Consider the following 18728-nt stretch of genomic DNA (forward strand, 5'->3'; position numbering starts at 1 on the left):
TTGCATTGCTCTGTTTTCCGGATTTGTCCAGCTCGACCCTGCACTCGATCTACACTCGATCGAGTGCTTGCTTGAGTTCATCCCCAGAAATTTCGTTTATGCTTTGTAGTTGTAATCATTCTGTTTCATTTACATTTAGCACCTAGTTCTAGTAGCTTTTACATTCTGCATTTTGCATTTCATCATAGGATTGTTAGTGACAAACATCCTTAATATTTGGCTTGACTTAGACATATATGCACATCCTGATTGCTTGCAAACACTCAGATTTGATTGACACCTCTTATACTACTACTGCATAAGGGGAATTGAAACACCTTGCTTTCATCATTGTTCATCATCATATCATTCATTCACATTCCATCACACACAAGAAAGATACTAGTTTCAATTTGGCGTCGTTGCCTATTTGAGTGTGTTTTTGTGACAATTAGGATCAATAGAAGTCTAAGATTAAGTTCCTTTATCCCCTTGTTTGCTACTGATCTCGATTCTTCTACTGCTTGTTTGTGATTGAGTTTCAGGTACCAACTCGACCTCCAACTCGACCTCCACTCGACCGAGTGAGTGCTCGAGTTCGTGCTCGAGTCAGAAGCCGGATACAAATAGACATCACTTCCCAATCGACTCGACCATCCACTCGAGCTTGCGCTCGACCGAGTGCCTGTCCGAGTCTGTACTCGAATTTGTTGATGCAAACAAGATCCAAGGGTCATCACAATCTTCAGAGACTCCTTGATCACATCAACCGACCACCAAGGGACCTGAGACAGCAGAGAACAAGAATCAATCAGGAACAAGAACAACAAGTGCTAATGGAGCAACAAGATCAACAAGCTCCAAGGGCAAGGAGCATTGGTGTTGGGGATGCACCTAACACACACAACCAAAGAGCTGGTATTGTGCCTCCTGCAGTTGCCAATAATAATTATGAAATCAAGAGTGGATTGATCTCCATGATACAAGCCAAAAAATTTCATGGGTTGCCAATGGAGGATCCTCTAGATCACCTTGATGAGTTTGACAGGATATGTGGACTCACAAAAATCAATGGAGTGAGTGAAGATGGCTTCAAGTTAAGGCTATTCCCATTTCCCTTGGAGACAAAGCTCATCTTTGGGAGAAGACTCTTCCTACTGGAGCAATAACCACATGGGATGCATGCAAGAAAGCTTTTCTGGCCAAGTTCTTCTCCAATGCAAGGACTGCTAGGTTGAGGAATGAAATTTATGGGTTTGCTCAGAGGAATAATGAGAGCTTTTGTGAAGCTTGGGAGAGGTTTAAAGGATTCCAGACTCAGTGTCCTCACCATGGCTTCAGCAATGAGTCCCTTCTAAGCACTTTGTATAGAGGGGTGCTTCCCAAAATAAGAATGCTTCTTTATACAGCTTCAAATGGCAACTTCCTCAACAAGAATGTGGAAGAAGGATGGGAATTGGTTGAGAACCTTGCTCAGTCTGATGGAAATTATAATGAGGACTATGACAGAACAATAAGGTCCACATCTACTGATCAAGAGGACAAGTACAAGAAGGATTTGAAGATGGTCAATGAGAAGCTTGACAAGATCCTACTAAGCCAATCACAGACAATCCACTTCACTGGTGAAGAAGAAGCTCCAGTTCAAGAAGGAGATAGGGAGTTTGCTGAGTTGTGCTACATGCAAAACCAGGGAGGATTCAAAGGTTACAACCAAGGAGGATTCAAGAATAACAATCTATCTTATAGGAGTAACAATGTGGCTAACCCACAAGATCAATTCTACCCCCTCAACAGCCTCAACAACCTCAACAACAACAAAAATATATACCCAAGCAGCAACAACAGGTGTTCCAGCCCCAATTGTGTCCCCCACCAGGGTTTCAGACTAACCAAGGCCAGGAACAAGATCTAAGAGCAATGATACAACAGCTGTTGATTGGGCAAACCAATGGAAAGATTGAGGAAGCCAAACAGTTTTGCTGAGTTGAATCAAAGGTTAACATCAAAATATAATGATCTCAATATGAAGTTTGAAGGTCTGAACTCAAGAGTGAAGTATATGGAGAGCAATATAGCATCTACTTCAGCTCCAAAACCCACCCAACTCCCTGGAAAAGCAGTTCAAAACCCAAGGGAGTTTACTGCCAAAGCCATTCATATCTTTGAAGAAGAAGTCACTGAGGACAGTGAAGTTCAAGTTGGGGAGGATTGGTCATTTCTTGAAGCTCAGAGTGAAGTTTGTGCAAAGCAGACTGAATCCGGTATTGCACTCGACCAGGTGCTCGAGCAAGCACTCGACCGAGTGAGTGTTCGAGTGGTCGATCGAGCTTAAGAGTCAGAAGCTGTCAAGCCTGCTAAGTACATCCCTCCTGCTTACAAACCGCCTCTACCATTCCCAGGACGTTTCAAGGCACAGAAGCTTAAGGAACTAAGGGAGATCATTGAGAAAAAAGAAATGATGGCTTTGCAACAAGAGGAAGTGCAAGCTTTGAAGGAAGAGGTTGTGATTGAGAAACAAGAAGAAGTGATGGCCATACAAAAGATCATCATTTCTTACCAAGAAGAAGAGAGAGGACCTGCCTTGGAACAGTATGATCCATATCCTCTCTATAAGGATTTTTTGCTTGATTTATCAAAGAAGAAGGCTCAAGCTCAAGATGAGAAGGATCTTGAAGACCTTGGAGGAGTTATCATCCCAATTAAGCTTAAGGATCCAGGTCCATTCTATCTGCCTTGCACACTTAGCTATCTTCACTACAACCAGTGCTTATGTGACTTGGGAGCATCTATCAGTGTGATGCCCTATTCTATAGCACAAAAGCTTGGGCACACTGACTTCAAGTCCACCAACCTTCATATATGCCTAGCTGATAGTTCAAACAGAGATGTGGTTGGCAAGTTGGAGAATATTCCAGTCAAGATAGGAAGAGCAAGGGTTCATACAGATTTTGTGGTATTGGAGATGGACAAGGAACCTGAAGATCCTATCATCCTTAGGAGGCCATTCTTAGCCACAGTTGGAGCTGTTATTGATGTTAAGGAAGGTCTTGTGACCTTGAACATTTCTGAGGGTATAGCTATGAAGTTTAACATCTATAACCCAACCAACCTTCCTACCATTGATGATCAACCTTTTACTATCAAGGAAAAAGGTGGTCATGAAGGTTTAAGTGAAGTGGCAACTCCAAAGGACAATCTCTCTCTTCAAGAAGATTCTATGGAAAAGCTTAAGAGGTCAGTTCAAGAGTTGACTGGTATGGTTAAGGATCTCCAAGTCAAGCTAAACAAGAGGTCTTTGAGGAAAGCAAGACCAAAGCTCAAAATCAAGAAGAAATATGGTTTGTGTGTTAAGGGTGAGGTGATCAAGGATCAGACTCACAATGATCAAGAAGTGCCAGGGAGGATTTCATCACATCCTTGGTATCTAAACAAAGCCTAAGAAGGCAACCAAAGTCAAGCTTAGTGACTCTAAACAAGCTCACTAGGGAGGAAGTCCCTAAGGTATCCTTTGTAAATATGCTTTATTTTCTTAGTAGTTTTGATTTGTTTTCTTTTATGTTTGTGTTGGGCAGGCCTTTCAATGAAAGTGTAGATGGGTATGGAGAGATTTGGACTTGGGGAAGTAGACTCGCAGGCCCACTCGACCAGCCCACGAGAGGTACTCGACCGAGTTGGCAAAGAACTAAGGTCCACTCGATTCCCATTTCTCTAGAATGATCGAGTGGAGGGAAGAAAAAGAAGAAAATTTTGAATTTTCAAACTTTGGTCAAGGAGCTCGACCACGTGCTGGTCGAGTGGCAGCAAAAAGCAGGTCAAAGATTCCCATTTCAAATTTGAATGGTATGGACGCTCCACCCTTGTCTCCTTGTCCCCTTAGCTTCTTTAAATAGAGCCTTACACGATCCTATATCTCTCACACTCTCTCATTTGCTCAAAACAACTAAAATCAAGTTTTAAAATCTCTCTCAAAGTTCATCTTTTGCTCAAGCTTAGCTCTTTTAAGTTTTTGGGTCACTAACCTATTAACCTTAAGCTTTGAGTCTATTCCCTTCAGTTCTATTCGAAAATGTCTTCAGGGATTACTAGGAAGTCTCAACAAGCGGCTGCGAGCTCCATGCAACGTTGTGATGATCGCCTACAATCAAGAGGAGAGGCTGGAAGAACCACTCGACGCCCCACTCGAGCAAGCACTCGACCGAGTGGTGGTCAGAGTGGTCGATCGAGTCAGATGCCGTGTTCAAGAAATCAGTCAGTTGAGGAAGATCCTGAGAGAACTGAAAGTGAAGAAGAAAGGGAGCCAAATCTTAGTGAGTTCATGAGGAGAAACAAGGCCAAAGGGGAGAGGCCAGCAGTTGAGATTGAACAAGAGGAGGTTGAGAGTGAGAGTGAAAAAGAAGGTGAAGAAGAAGAGGGAGAGGATAATGGAGAAGCAGAATCTTGTGGTTTGACAAAGAGGCAACTTTATGAAGCCTTCATGAGAATGGAGTTCTTGGGGACTAGATATCCACACAAGGAAACCATGGAGAAGCTAGCCATTGATGAAGATGTGGAGTATCTTTTTCTCCAATCCTTGAGGTACCACTATCACCTTCACTTGTAAATATCATAGCATTTGACATTGTGTTTTGTTTTCTTTCTTAAATCCTCTTACAAATTTCTTTCACACAGAGGAGTGTGTGATTTAAGTTTGGGGGAGGGTTTGAGATAGCATTTGACATTGTGTTTTGTTTTCTTATTTCAAATTTTTAGCATAATCATGTTAGTATTTGCATATCATCTAAGGCATAAAAAACTCCTAAAAATTTGAAATTTTTTGCAAAAATCTTTATAAAAAAAAGAGTGTTCATTGCATAATAGCATCTTGTTTAGCATGTTTCATGTAGGACTGTTAATTATTTGCATTAGGGATCTATGATGAGTTTTGCCTTGTTAGCTTGTTTAATTCACTAAACTAGGATCAATGCCCAAGTTAATAGTACTTTGATGCTAGTTGAGTAGTTAGAAGCATAAAATTGAACCAAGCCTTGAATTCCTGCATTGCATTTGGTCTAAATTGAAACATGTTGTGATTTGATGTCATTTCCTATTTATAAGAACCTAATATTGACTTATAATTATCAGTTTGTGCATTGCTTTAAACTCATGGATACCATATACATATTTGGATCATCTTTCTCCTTTTTACCACTCTTGTTGATCCAAGTAGCTGATTGAATCATTAAAATCAGTTTCAAATACCCTTAACCAACCCTTCTTTCAAGCCATGTTTATTCTTGAGTGTGTAAGGCCTATTTTGGGATTGAGCTTGGTAGAAAGTGTTAGGTTTGAACTGACAAAAATAATGCCTTGTGTAGTTCTAGTTTGCATTTTCCAAACTAGATAGGACTAGGTGATTTTATTGTTGGGTTTGGGATTTGGTTGTTTGAAAAAGAAAGAAAAGAAAAGAGGAAAAGAGAAAGAAAAGGTTAGAGTCTTTAGGAGGGGAATGTGTTTAAGTAAAATCAAAGTCTAGTGAAAGAATGGGAAGTATGATATTGTTTAAAGATGGTTTCATTCAAAGAAAAGAAAGAAAGAAAAAGAAGAGTATAGCAAAATGCTTTTATGTCTTAAGAATAAGAAGAAAAGAGAACCATAGCAAATACGTAAGAATCTCCCATTCCACTAGAAAGATCAAATAATAAACCTCTCCTAAGGCTTGAAAACAAAAGAGAAAAAAAAGTATTTGAGAAGAGAAGAAGATAAAGGGTAGAACTAGGATCATTTGGGCTTAGAATGATAGGATCAAACACTTGGGTTACTTTTGGGTAGACAAGGTTTTGTTCTTGTATATGTCTAAGTGTTCTTACCTTTAGCATTCTTCTAAAGCTCAATCCATTTTTTATGAGAGAACCTTGATATTGATAAGCCCCACTCTAAACAGAGACCATCATTGTCTCTAAACCTTTATTTCCAAGCCAAATGAGTTTAAAACATTGCATAAGATTGATCCATGTTCTTGATTAAATGAATGTTAAAGGAAATTGTTGATTTGAATGCATGTGGACATCTAAGGCTCAAATCAGTAAAGGTTGTGATAGGTTTGTCTAAAGTCTTTAAGTATAGCTCATTCAACTTGCATCATAGTACTAGTAACTTGGACATTGATTCTAGCTGATTTATTTGCAAGCTTTAGGAGCTGAGATCCCACTTTCAACCCTCACCTACCTTCTTATGTCTTGTTTATTTGCTTGAGGGCAAGCAAAGACTAAGTTTGGGGGTGTTGATGTTCACATATTTTACCCTGTTTTCCCTTAATATATTCACATCTTTTGCATCCTTTGCTATCCTTTTTGACCATTATTGCATAGTTTTAGGATTGTTCTTGCATTAGAGTGTAGTTGCATTGCATTTTCATCTTTTCTTGCATAAATAGGTGATTTTGGAGCCTAAGGAGCATGGAATCAATGCTGAGGAGAAGTGAAGCAATCATGAGGAGAAAGCAAAGGAGTTAAGGCTGGAGAACCAAGGTCCGGAGTCCCACTCGACTGCCCACTCGACCAGACACTCGACCGTGTGCTGAGAGTGACTCGACCGAGTGGAAGGAGCACAAGAAAACCCAACTCGACCGGTCACTCGACCGAGCACCGGGTCGAGTTGGCCGAGCCGCCTGGCTATTTTGTCTTTTAGCATTTTTAGGGCTTCCTCTACTTTTTCTATTTAAAGGCCTTGTACCCTGCAGCCACCAAGAGTCCAATTTTTTAGAGAGTCAAAAACCTAGTTTTTACCTTTTTGGGAATTATTCCTTTTGCACTTTTATTTTTAGATCTTGTACCTCTTTGAAGGAGAAAAACATAAGATTCTTGGATTTTGTTGGTTCCATAACTTTCAAGATATTAAGAATTCGTGTTTGATTCCTTCTTCAATATTGTAGATCTTTGATTTATCTATCTAATCATGCAAGTTTCATCATTTTCTGGGTTTATGACTTTGATGTTCATCATGTGTTCTTGTGAGTAGTTGCTTAGGATCTTGAGGATGGGTTAGGCTGGGTTGAGTTTGAGGTTTGTTTTATTTGGTCAAGCTTGATTGTTGTAGATCACTTCTAGGCTAGATGTTCTTAATGCTGGTCCTATAACTGAGAGGGTAGGATCTGATTTCAAGCATCTTAGCATCACACCAATGTTTAAGAAGCATAGATAAGGCTAGATCTAGAGTTTACCATTAGACTTGCTAAGAGATTAGAGGTCTTGTTTGGTATTTGACATATTGCTTAATGCCTGCTTGTGTAGATTCTTTACTTTGTGAGAACAAGTCTAGAGATGCATGAGTTTGATTGTTTCTTGCCATGAGAGTGGATTAAACATGTCTTAGAAATATATGTCTAGAGATTCGCTCAAGTTGTTTGAGATTTGTTGACCAAGTTAGATGACCTCAATCATAGTCCAGCCCTTGATTCCCTCCTCAAGACCTTCCTTGTTTATTGATTTCCTAGTTTAAATCCTGTTGTTTGATCGTTGTTTGATTTGCTTTTGTATTACTCTGTTTTTCTTGCATTGCTCTGTTTTCCGGATTTGTCCAGCTCGACCCTGCACTCGATCTACACTCGATCGAGTGCTTGCTTGAGTTCATCCCCAGAAATTTCGTTTATGCTTTGTAGTTGTCCTGTCTTGTCTCTTGTCTCATTCTAGTTGCATTTCTGTTGCATTTACTTAGTGTCATGTTCATTACTTGCCTTGCATTAGTTCATTACCATAGTTTCTATTTCTGTTCTAGCTTCATAACTGTTATAATCATTCTGTTTCATTTACATTTAGCACCTAGTTCTAGTAGCTTTTACATTCTGCATTTTGCATTTCATCATAGGATTGTTAGTGACAAACATCCTTAATATTTGGCTTGACTTAGACATATATGCACATCCTGATTGCTTGCAAACACTCAGATTTGATTGACACCTCTTATACTACTACTGCATAAGGGGAATTGAAACACCTTGCTTTCATCATTGTTCATCATCATATCATTCATTCACATTCCGTCACACACAAGAAAGATACTAGTTTCAATTTGGCGTCGTTGCCTATTTGAGTGTGTTTTTGTGACAATTAGGATCAATAGAAGTCTAAGATTAAGTTCCTTTATCCCCTTGTTCGCTACTGATCTCGATTCTTCTACTGCTTGTTTGTGATTGAGTTTCAGGTACCAACTCGACCTCCAACTCGACCTCCACTCGACCGAGTGAGTGCTCGAGTTCATGCTCAAGTCAGAAGTCGGATACAAATAGACATCACTTCCCAATCGACTCGACCATCCACTCGAGCCTGCGCTCGACCGAGTGCCTGTCCGAGTCTGTACTCAAATTTGTTGATGCAAACAAGATCCAAGGGTCATCACAATCTTCAGAGACTCCTTGGTCACATCAACCGACCACCAAGGGACCTGAGACAGCAGAGAACAAGAATCAATCAGGAACAAGAACAACAAGTGCTAATGGAGCAACAAGATCAACAAGCTCCAAGGGCAAGGAACATTGGTGTTGGGGATGCACCTAACACACACAACCAAAGAGCTGGTATTGTGCCTCCTGCAGTTGCCAATAATAATTATGAAATCAAGAGTGGATTGATCTCCATGATACAAGCCAACAAATTTCATGGGTTGCCAATGGAGGATCCTCTAGATCACCTTGATGAGTTTGACAGGATATGTGGACTCACAAAAATCAATGGAGTGAGTGAAGATGGCTTCAAGTTAAGGCTATTCCCATTTCCCTTGGAGACAAAGCTCATCTTTGGGAGAAGACTCTTCCTACTGGAGCAATAACCACATGGGATGCATGCAAGAAAGCTTTTCTGGCCAAGTTCTTCTCCAATGCAAGGACTGCTAGGTTGAGGAATGAAATTTATGGGTTTGCTCAGAGAAATAATGAGAGCTTTTGTGAAGCTTGGGAGAGGTTTAAAGGATTCCAGACTCAGTGTCCTCACCATGGCTTCAGCAATGAGTCCCTTCTAAGCACTTTGTATAGAGGGGTGCTTCCCAAAATAAGAATGCTTCTTGATACAGCTTCAAATGGCAACTTCCTCAACAAGAATGTGGAAGAAGGATGGGAATTGGTTGAGAACCTTGCTCAGTCTGATGGAAATTATAATGAGGACTATGACAGAACAATAAGGTCCACATCTACTGATCAAGAGGACAAGTACAAGAAGGATTTGAAGATGGTCAATGAGAAGCTTTACAAGATCCTACTAAGCCAATCACAGACAATCCACTTCATTGGTGAAGAAGAAGCTCCAGTTCAAGAAGGAGATAGGGAGTTTGCTGAGTTGTGCTACATGCAAAACCAGGGAGGATTCAAAGGTTACAACCAAGGAGGATTCAAGAATAACAATCTATCTTATAGGAGTAACAATGTGGCTAACCCACAAGATCAATTCTACCCCCTCAACAGCCTCAACAACCTCAACAACAACAAAACTATATACCCAAGCAGCAACAACAGGTGTTCCAGCCCCAATTGTGTCCTCCACCAGGGTTTCAGACTAACCAAGGCCAGGAACAAGACCTAAGAGCAATGATACAACAGCTGTTGATTGGGCAAACCAATGGAAAGATTGAGGAAGCCAAACAATTTGCTGAGTTGAATCAAAGGTTAACATCACAATATAATGATCTCAATATGAAGTATGAAGGTCTGAACTCAAGAGTGAAGTATATGGAGAGCAATATAGCATCTACTTCAGCTCCAAAACCCACCCAACTCCCTGGAAAAGCAGTTCAAAACCCAAGGGAGTTTACTGCCAAAGCCATTCATATCTTTGAAGAAGAAGTCACTGAGGACAGTGAAGTTCAAGTTGGGGAGGATTGGTCATTTCTTGAAGCTCAGAGTGAAGTTTTTGCAAAGCAGACTGAATCCGGTATTGCACTCGACCAGGTGCTCGAGCAAGCACTCGACCGAGTGAGTGTTCGAGTGGTCGATTGAGCTGAAGAGTCAGAAGCTGTCAAGCCTGCTAAGTACATCCCTCCTGCTTACAAACCGCCTCTACCATTCCCCGGACGTTTCAAGGCACAAAAGCTTAAGGAACTAAGGGAGATCATTGAGAAAAAAGAAATGATGGCTTTGCAACAAGAGGAAGTGCAAGCTTTGAAAGAAGAGATTGTGATTGAGAAACAAGAAGAAGTGATGGCCATACAAGAGATCATTCGATTAACACATTATTGGTGTATAAGTTTATCAATAACTGTTTTAAATAATAATCGAATGTATTAAAATATCATCAAAAGTTTTATATCTTATCTTACTTGTGTTCAAGGATGGTGAATATCACAACTCCATTATCTGAAATGTAGCCATTTTGATGTTCAAGGAAATCAATTGTCTGAGCCTCGTTTACATGTACCACCATTCCTAAGGCATCTAACATAAAGGATAATTCCAATGGAAAACAAAAACAATTTTTTTTTAAAAACAAATAAAAAAGACATCATTTAAAGTAGAATATAATCACTTAAGGATGGATTTATTAAGATGACTTAAGTATAAAAACTTACCTACACAACGGTTCTCGTCAGGCGTTGCATTATGCATTGTCAATGCATCATACATAAGGATAAAATTGTCAGCACTTCGCGGATTAATTGGGATCATTTTTGTTTTATTCTGTATCAGGATCTCAAACGGATGGTTTGAGTTTCAGAATGTTTGTTGACCTTCAATCACTAAAAATCCAGAAATCTCGTACCAGTCTCCTTCATTGATCTTTCCATAGTAATTGTCTACATAAAGTTCCGCATCTATCTTGGCATCAATCCTATTTCCCTATGATAGAAACATAATTGATTTATTTTTGTTGTTTTTCTCATTTGATATTTGGAAAAAAATAACGGCAAAATGGGATGAGGAAGAAAATTTATCCTTTCGTCTACCAAAATCAAACTTTGATAGAAAGGCTGTCCTTGAATAAAATGAGATGGCCATTCTCTAAGAATTTTCACAGCAACTTTCGGGTTACGTAAAGTAGGATTCAGATCTTTCAAGTACATCACCATCCCGATTGCCCTTTTTTTTTTTGCGTGTATTTAGAAGCAAGGAAAAGTTTCAGAGAGAAGTTTCAAATATTACAATATCTTTTGTTGTAGTTCGTATATTCATAGAACAAAGAAGATAAGGATTATAAGAATCAGAGTTATAGATTTGTGTGGATTGTATTAAAACCCGTGGTCTACACAGGGAAAGCTGCATGAGTCTTTGTTCGATAAGACTGAACAATGTTTTCGTATTTTCAGAATACTTTATTTTTAAAATTTAATCTGGACGGTTGAAACTCTAAATTTCAGATTGCATGTCTAACTTTTCTTTTTTTTTTCCAACTCGCATGCTGACATCTTTTAATTACCATGCATTGGGCTATCGTTTTTTTGTTACGATTTTTGTTGAAACTTTATTGGAAACCTAAAAGACTTTATATTCTTATTTTTTTGTAAGTATTTTATATGTAGCTATTTTTATCAAATTTTTGTTAAAAGAAAATTTATGGTTAATTTAACCATAAATCGTTATATGTAAGTAAATTAAAACCTTCATTTATATTAAAGCAAGAATTAAAAATAATCCATCTACTATTTAAATATAAAATAATCAAAATCCCCTAAAATCCCTAATAAGCCATAAAAATGAGGGAGTCAGTCTTCTATTTGTGAGTCCTCTTCCTTGGTCTCCTATAAAACAGTTAAGTAGTACATGAAAGAAGTTTAGAAACGAATTTAGAGTTCATCTAATATATAGCATGAACAGAGATGATATTCTTACAATTCCATCATTTTTGCCACCTCTGAATTATGCGGATTGAGTTTTATTCGCGTACAAACTGTAGAAGATATACTTCTTTTTCCTACAAAGTTATAACAGGATTAATTCTTTTGATACCCGATCAACAGAACTGTGCAATAAAAATAATCAAATTAAATGTATACCTTGGAAATCTTCAATAACACCCCATCGAATAACATAAATTAAACGATCACCCCAGAATGATTTTAAAGCATCGTAGAATTTTGCAGTCGTTGTTTCGAATAATTCACACCTTATTATGGTTCCACTAAAATTTCAAGAATTTAAATTGTATGTTTCAATATAATGGCTCAAGATTATGATTATATATAATATATATATATATATGAGTATTATAATTTACCTGAAATCACGAAGATCAAAAGAGATTTTGTGCTTAATTGAGTAATCCTCTCCTCTAGAATTTATTTTAAGATTTTCTTCAGTACTTTGCAGCTCATCGTCCTCTTTTTCATCCTCATCTAAATCTTAGACATATTTATCGTCATTATGATCATCGTTACCACTATCATCTGATTGATATTCGCCCTCATCATCAGTTTCTTCTTCAGTATCATCCTCTTCTTCATCCATTGTATCATAACAAAAATCATCTTCCTCATCGCTTCCTTCTTGTATATAATCATCATCGTCCTGATCTCCACAATCACTGTCATCATCAGATTCTTCAAAGATTGTGCAATCTGATTCAGAGTGATCATGAAAAGTAATGTTTTTCTTTTGCTCTGAACCATATCGGGTACAGTACTTAAATAACATACGGATATTGTCACTTTGTGTTACGTCCACATGTTTCTTATTATTTTCCAACCCCTTGATTTCCTCTTTTTATTGCAATTTTCTGAAATTACAACTGAATTCGCCAACATTTACAACCTCACCAATGACGTCTGCATAAAATTTAAATTAGTTCAAATACAAAGTATTACAAATAATAATTGAAATTAATTTCAAAATAACTAAAATAATTCCTCACCGACTAAGTAATCTTCACATTGGGTATCATCATGAATGAGATTGAAATCGACGAAATCATAGAAATCTTCCCCTCCAACAATTGAATTCTCTTTGATCTTGGTATTGTACAAAATAACAATTTTATAACGATGTGTAGTAGCTAAACATGAACCATTCTGTTCAACAACCTTAAAGTCTTCGAAATCAAGCCAATCACCAACCTTGAACTTTGAGACAAAACGATCATAAACATCTCCACGAAAGGAGCATTGGACCTTTACACCCTAATAAAATATAGTGTTAATTATTGTCGCATAATATAATTTTATATGTCAAAACATTATTCTCAAAACTTGGAAATATAACTTTAAGGTATAATTGCATATACGTTTTATTTTTGGAATATATAATGAGCTTGTGATTAGAATAAACTAAATACCTTTATATCAGATAAAACCATCTCCAAACTTGGACCTTTCTCTTCCCACAGACACAAGACCTTCACAAGAATTTTCCATTCGTATTTTGAAGAATTCAATCGCAAAACATCATCAAAAAGGCTATACCTAACCATTGTTTTTTTGTTTTCTGTCTTCTTCTTTAATTTAAGTTAAAAGCCAAAGAGAGTCGAATTGACGTATATATATATATGTAATTTAATAAATATATTATTTACATTTATTTTTTGTAAGTGATATTTAAGAATACATGTTTAGCGAATCATTTAACTAATTTGCATAGATCTCCAGGCATAATATCTCTACACTTCCCTTTATTTTAGAGATAAATAGTAAACTTCTTAATGTTTATCATTACGGCTTTAAATTTTTAATTTACATTTTCTATTTTTACATTAATCGTGATAATATATGTATTCTATTCTGTTTTGAATATAGAATACTTCTTTAATTTGTCATAACATTTATTTTTAAGATTTTATCATAACATTTATAATTATTATTTTTAATTAACAACCTTACATTAATTTAACAATAATCTTCAAATTTTTGAACGAAATTTTATCACATTTTTTTAAAATAATATTTATCATTACAGCGATTAATTGATTTATTCAAAGTTTGAAAATGATCAAGAACTTTAGAATCCGTTCGATTGTAGTGTTAATAATTGTATTCCACGTTTGGTTAATATTATAAACATACCAGATTATCATTAATAAAATAATTAGACTTTCAAAATATTACTATTTCGTAAAATATTCATCCATCTAAAACAATATTAAAAAAACAACAATTATAATATCTCAGAACATTCATCCTATTATTCTCTGATTTTTGTTCTTCTACTCTCTTCACGCCAGAATATTTGCTACGACACCAATCATTTCTTCTTCCATATGCAGTCTATTTTAAAAAAAAAATAACAATGTCATATATTATATCTAATTGAAAAAACTAATGAGAACATTTTTAGGTAATTACCGTGTATCTTAAATGGAAAAGAGACGGCTTAGATTCTTTGCGATTAATAGCTTCTCTGCATATACCACAAAAATTTAGGATTAGGGTAAAAAGATTGAACATAAACGCTAGTATCATGTTGTTATTAAAGTATTAGTATCAGGATGACTTTTAAACACAAATTGTTACCGTGTTAATACCAAAATAAGCAATTAGTAACAAACGTTGGAACATGTTTAAAACCAAGAATTAGGGTCAAGCCTCCTTTTTTAACATAAACCACTACCGAACAATAGCCGAAAGACATTGTATTGCTGACCCTGAATCTCTAATATGTTGATAAATCAAACTAACGGTGTTATATCCAAAAAAAAAAAGTATATAATTTTAAACAATAAAAAATCATTTATTTAAGAAATATACCATAAATGTTGGGATATTATTAGCACCATTCATAGTCTTTCTGCAACAATAATCAATAACTGCAAATATTAATTTGATTTTCTGAATCAGATATATAATATTAATAATATTTCTTATAAAAGTTAAAACAATACCTGTTTTTCACCATACGATCATCGGTAGAATCATCTAAATAATGTTTAAATTTTAATCATTTGATTTATTTTTAAAATAAAGCATTAGAAATAGTTAAAAATATTAACAAAAGAATTACAAAACTAACAACATACCTTTTATCAACGATGAATATGCAGAATCAAATAAAAATGTTCAATAGTCCTCGCAACCTCTACCTATCGATTTATATTTATTTATTAGAGCCACAAACACATGATTAAAATTCAATAACGATGATAGATAGTTTACTATTTAAATTACCAAACATATCTCATTAATATCAGCATCTTCAGAAGCTTTTCTGCAACTATAAAAAGGATCCTTTTAATTTAGCATCATCAAGGTATAAAGAATTAAGTTTTACGTATACCAAAAAATAAAATACCTAGCATCATCAAGGTATAAAGAATTAAGTTTTACGTATACCAAAAACTAAAATACCTAGATCTCTTGTGCGGGAACATAGAACTAAGATTACAACCATCTACTAACTCACCTGAAACATAAGAATTAGTATAATTAGTTTTTACAAAACTTTAAATAAATCAAGAAACATATACAATATAATATAAGAAGTAAAGAAACCATACATAGAGTTTTGGTAATGCTCGAACTTGCGTTCCAAACAAATACTACAGAAAGAGGATATGAATCATTAGAACACTAACACGAATACGGAAAACCATATAAAGGATCATCAAGACTATAATACATATATAATTTCAAGAACATGAGAGAATTTTAGGGTTTTTTCTTTTTTAAAGATTTCGAATTATGGAAATTGGTTAGGGTTGTACCTATTTATATATTAGTTAATAACCCATAATTTTAGGGTTTCGAATAGGTCGGTATATTTTGATTGGGTTTTATATAAAGCCCATTATTTTAGGTTTTAGGGTTTTTTAATTTATAAAATCACGTTTTGACGATTATATAGATTATATATTTTATAAATTTAATATTGTATAATTTTCTTAATTAGTTTAAAGGGTAAAAAGATCTAGTTTTGAATCTCATTAATGGCAAATTAGTAATCTTAAGTCTGAGGATGAATGTGGTGCGTTTCAGCAACCTAAATAGAGAGGAAAAGCTTCTCCGAAATATTTTTAAGGGCAATTTTCATTAAGGGTAAACGACGTCAATTTTTGTGAGATTGGCTGTGAGCTCTCTCGACTTCTCCTTTAATATATTAGATGAGACAACAGTTTGATATTTATAGATATAAAATGAATAAACAACTAGCTTGATGCTCTAGTATACAAAGTATACATATGCAAAATTAGTGACTCAAAAAAAAAAAAATTGTAGACATCAGAAGATGAAGTCACAAATGAGATATTAAGTATCACCTTGTCATCCTCCTGATGAGAATCATCATCAGAAGATGAAGAAGAATCTTTAGCAGGTTCCTATTTTTTTCCGCATTAGCAATCATAAAGTAAGTATATAAATGTCTCTCTGATATAAGTTATTCTTAAACAAAAATCCATGTCGGGTGAGCGTACCGCATCAGAAGATGATTCATCTTCAGAAGAACTTCTCTCTGCTTTCGCCGTTAAAGAATTACTTTTAGCAGCTGCATCCGGATTCTTGGTTTCAGAAACTTCCTGAAATCAATATTAAAAGAAAAGTATGCATAACTACTAACTGAACATAAACAATACTACAATATATACAACATATAAAACTTATATATATAACAATAAAGCACACTTAATTTAATCACACAAAGTTATAAACCTTCAGTGAGGTCAAAATCTTCTGTAGATCTGCATTGGTCGCCAACAAATCCACCTTTGAGGTCAAGAAATCCACTTTTGTGGTTAACAAATCCATCTTTGCTTCCATCAGCTGAAGAAAGTGAACTAATCCTTCCATTGTCTCCTGTTACATGACTAGCTATTAAAACACTACGTATGAGAACAACGGAGAAAGACTGAATTTAATCAGTAGTACTCTCCCAAGAACATGAATAGGATTCCTCGGAATACAGGTCCAACCTTGTTCTCATGTTTTTTCTTTTGCTTCTTCAGATTTGCTTTGGTCTCCAAATCATCTTTTGCCTCTCTCTTACCTAAAAGGAAACCAGCAAAGACAAAAATATTTTAACTAATTCCCTCAGCCAAAGGAGCTCTCAAAAGTAAACAAGGAGCTCATAATACAGCAAAGAGAGAGCAACAAAAAAGAAACCTAAACCTTTCTTTAACGGCTTCATGGCCTTAATCACAGCAGAATTTGCTTCAACCTGAATATATAAAGACCAAAACCAATATTCATGTTTTCTATGTGAATAAACCATTAATAGAGAAAGAGTGCTTCAAGACTGAGTAAGAAAAACAACAAAGAAGAAAGCCATAATTATGGGTAAAAAGGTTACTCTGGTGGCAGATTTCTTGCCCATGGAGAATGATATAATTCGAGCGAGAAGAGCTAACCCTACAGCTGCCTAAGATAACTTTCAATTTTAATTTAGGGCTTTATGTCGTAGTTTGTATTCTATTTTACTCTTGAACACGAAGGAGAATTTTATCCAAAGAAAAAACAAGTACGAGAATGGAGATATTGACTATAACATACATGTAAAATAGAGAATTCAAACTTAAAAAATATATTTTAAAAATCAATTAATTATATTATAAATTTGTAATTGTGTAAAAGATGACTATTTTTTGTAATTGTGTAAAAGAAGACTATTTTCGGTGAAGGTTTGGAACTGAGTCATAGGTTTCTTTGGTTTATTTTTAACTTGTCCCTTTGTTTCTTCTAGCTATTTTAGCTTTTTGTATCTGAATTATCCATTTCATTAATTCACATTCTGAGTTAAAAAAAAAAAAGAGGACAAAAACAAAATGTAAAAAAATGAATATATTGAAAAAAAATATTTATAAAGGATATTTCTAATAATTTCCCTATTAAATTAAATTAAATATGGATAGTATGAGACTGGACCTAATCGCCAGAAAGAGAAAAGTATATGATGCTTTAGTGAAGACAAAGGAAAACTAGGGTTCTTTTTAGATATTGATATGTATAAGTGAATGTTATATGTTTTTTTTGTTATTTTTCTATTTCCTTAATAAAAACAAAGTTACAATTTTGTTTTGATACATATCATGATGATATTAATGATATTTGAAATTAAACTTTATAGAATGTCTAGATTAGGACCTGCACGATGTACGGATTTTAAAACCTTCCAATAAAATTAAATTTTAAAAGAATATCTAAATATGTTGTTGTAAGTAAATATATTTTTGAAATTAAATATATAAATATTTTTAGTTAGAGAGAAACTTTTACTTTAATACACTAATTTATATTTTAAAATTATTACAATTATTACAATAATCTAAAGCTAAATTAACAACCACCAAAACTTTTAAAAACATTAATCATTATCAATATTATTATTGTCAAGTTCTAAAAACATTCCACAACTCATTCACAGAATAATTAAACTGCAAGCAACCCGTCGAAGCGTCATCTTATTATTATTCACATACAATTTTACTTTATGTTTTTTGCTCAAAAATATTTTATTGTTAAAAGACATGCTTCATCACCATCTAGAAAATGTCTGTATTGAAAAATTAAACCAAATTTTGTTCATTTACTTTCACTTTGACATAGTTTCTCTTCACCACTAAATTTTGTTTGTGATCAGTTTCTTTAGTCTCTTAAATTATTTACTCAGAAAATATTTTGGATGAAAAACTGAGAAAAAATCTACACAATTGCAATGAATTTATGACCGATCCAATAAAATTTGAGAAATTGAAAGACAATTAATTTGACATGATTGAAATGAAAAAAAAAATTGAAAATTATAAACACGATGATATATAGATCTTAGGTAATTTAGAGATATAAAATAAAAACTAAAATAAACAATGTTGTTTAATAAATTAAAATAACGTGAAAGAGCAGTAAAGTTTTTTTTAATTAATTGTAACGCTCGC

At 34.9% G+C, this 18728-nt stretch overlaps 2 non-coding genes across 2 annotated transcripts; both read right to left on the reverse strand.

Moving 5' to 3' along the window:
• Nucleotides 1-1210: 1210 nt before the first annotated feature.
• LOC147940097 (small nucleolar RNA R71) lies at nt 1211-1317 on the reverse strand. The gene has a single exon (XR_015564847.1). It is a non-coding gene; the product is annotated as a small nucleolar RNA R71 (small nucleolar RNA).
• A 7529-nt stretch (nt 1318-8846) lies between these two features.
• On the reverse strand, nt 8847-8953 carry LOC147940098 (small nucleolar RNA R71). Its single transcript, XR_015564848.1, has one exon. It is a non-coding gene; the product is annotated as a small nucleolar RNA R71 (small nucleolar RNA).
• Between the last annotated feature and the right edge of the window lie 9775 nt (nt 8954-18728).

Source organism: Camelina sativa, chromosome 8 (genome assembly GCF_030686135.1).
Source record: "Camelina sativa cultivar CO46 ecotype springtype chromosome 8, ASM3068613v1".
In the NCBI taxonomy this organism is placed as follows: domain Eukaryota; kingdom Viridiplantae; phylum Streptophyta; class Magnoliopsida; order Brassicales; family Brassicaceae; genus Camelina; species Camelina sativa.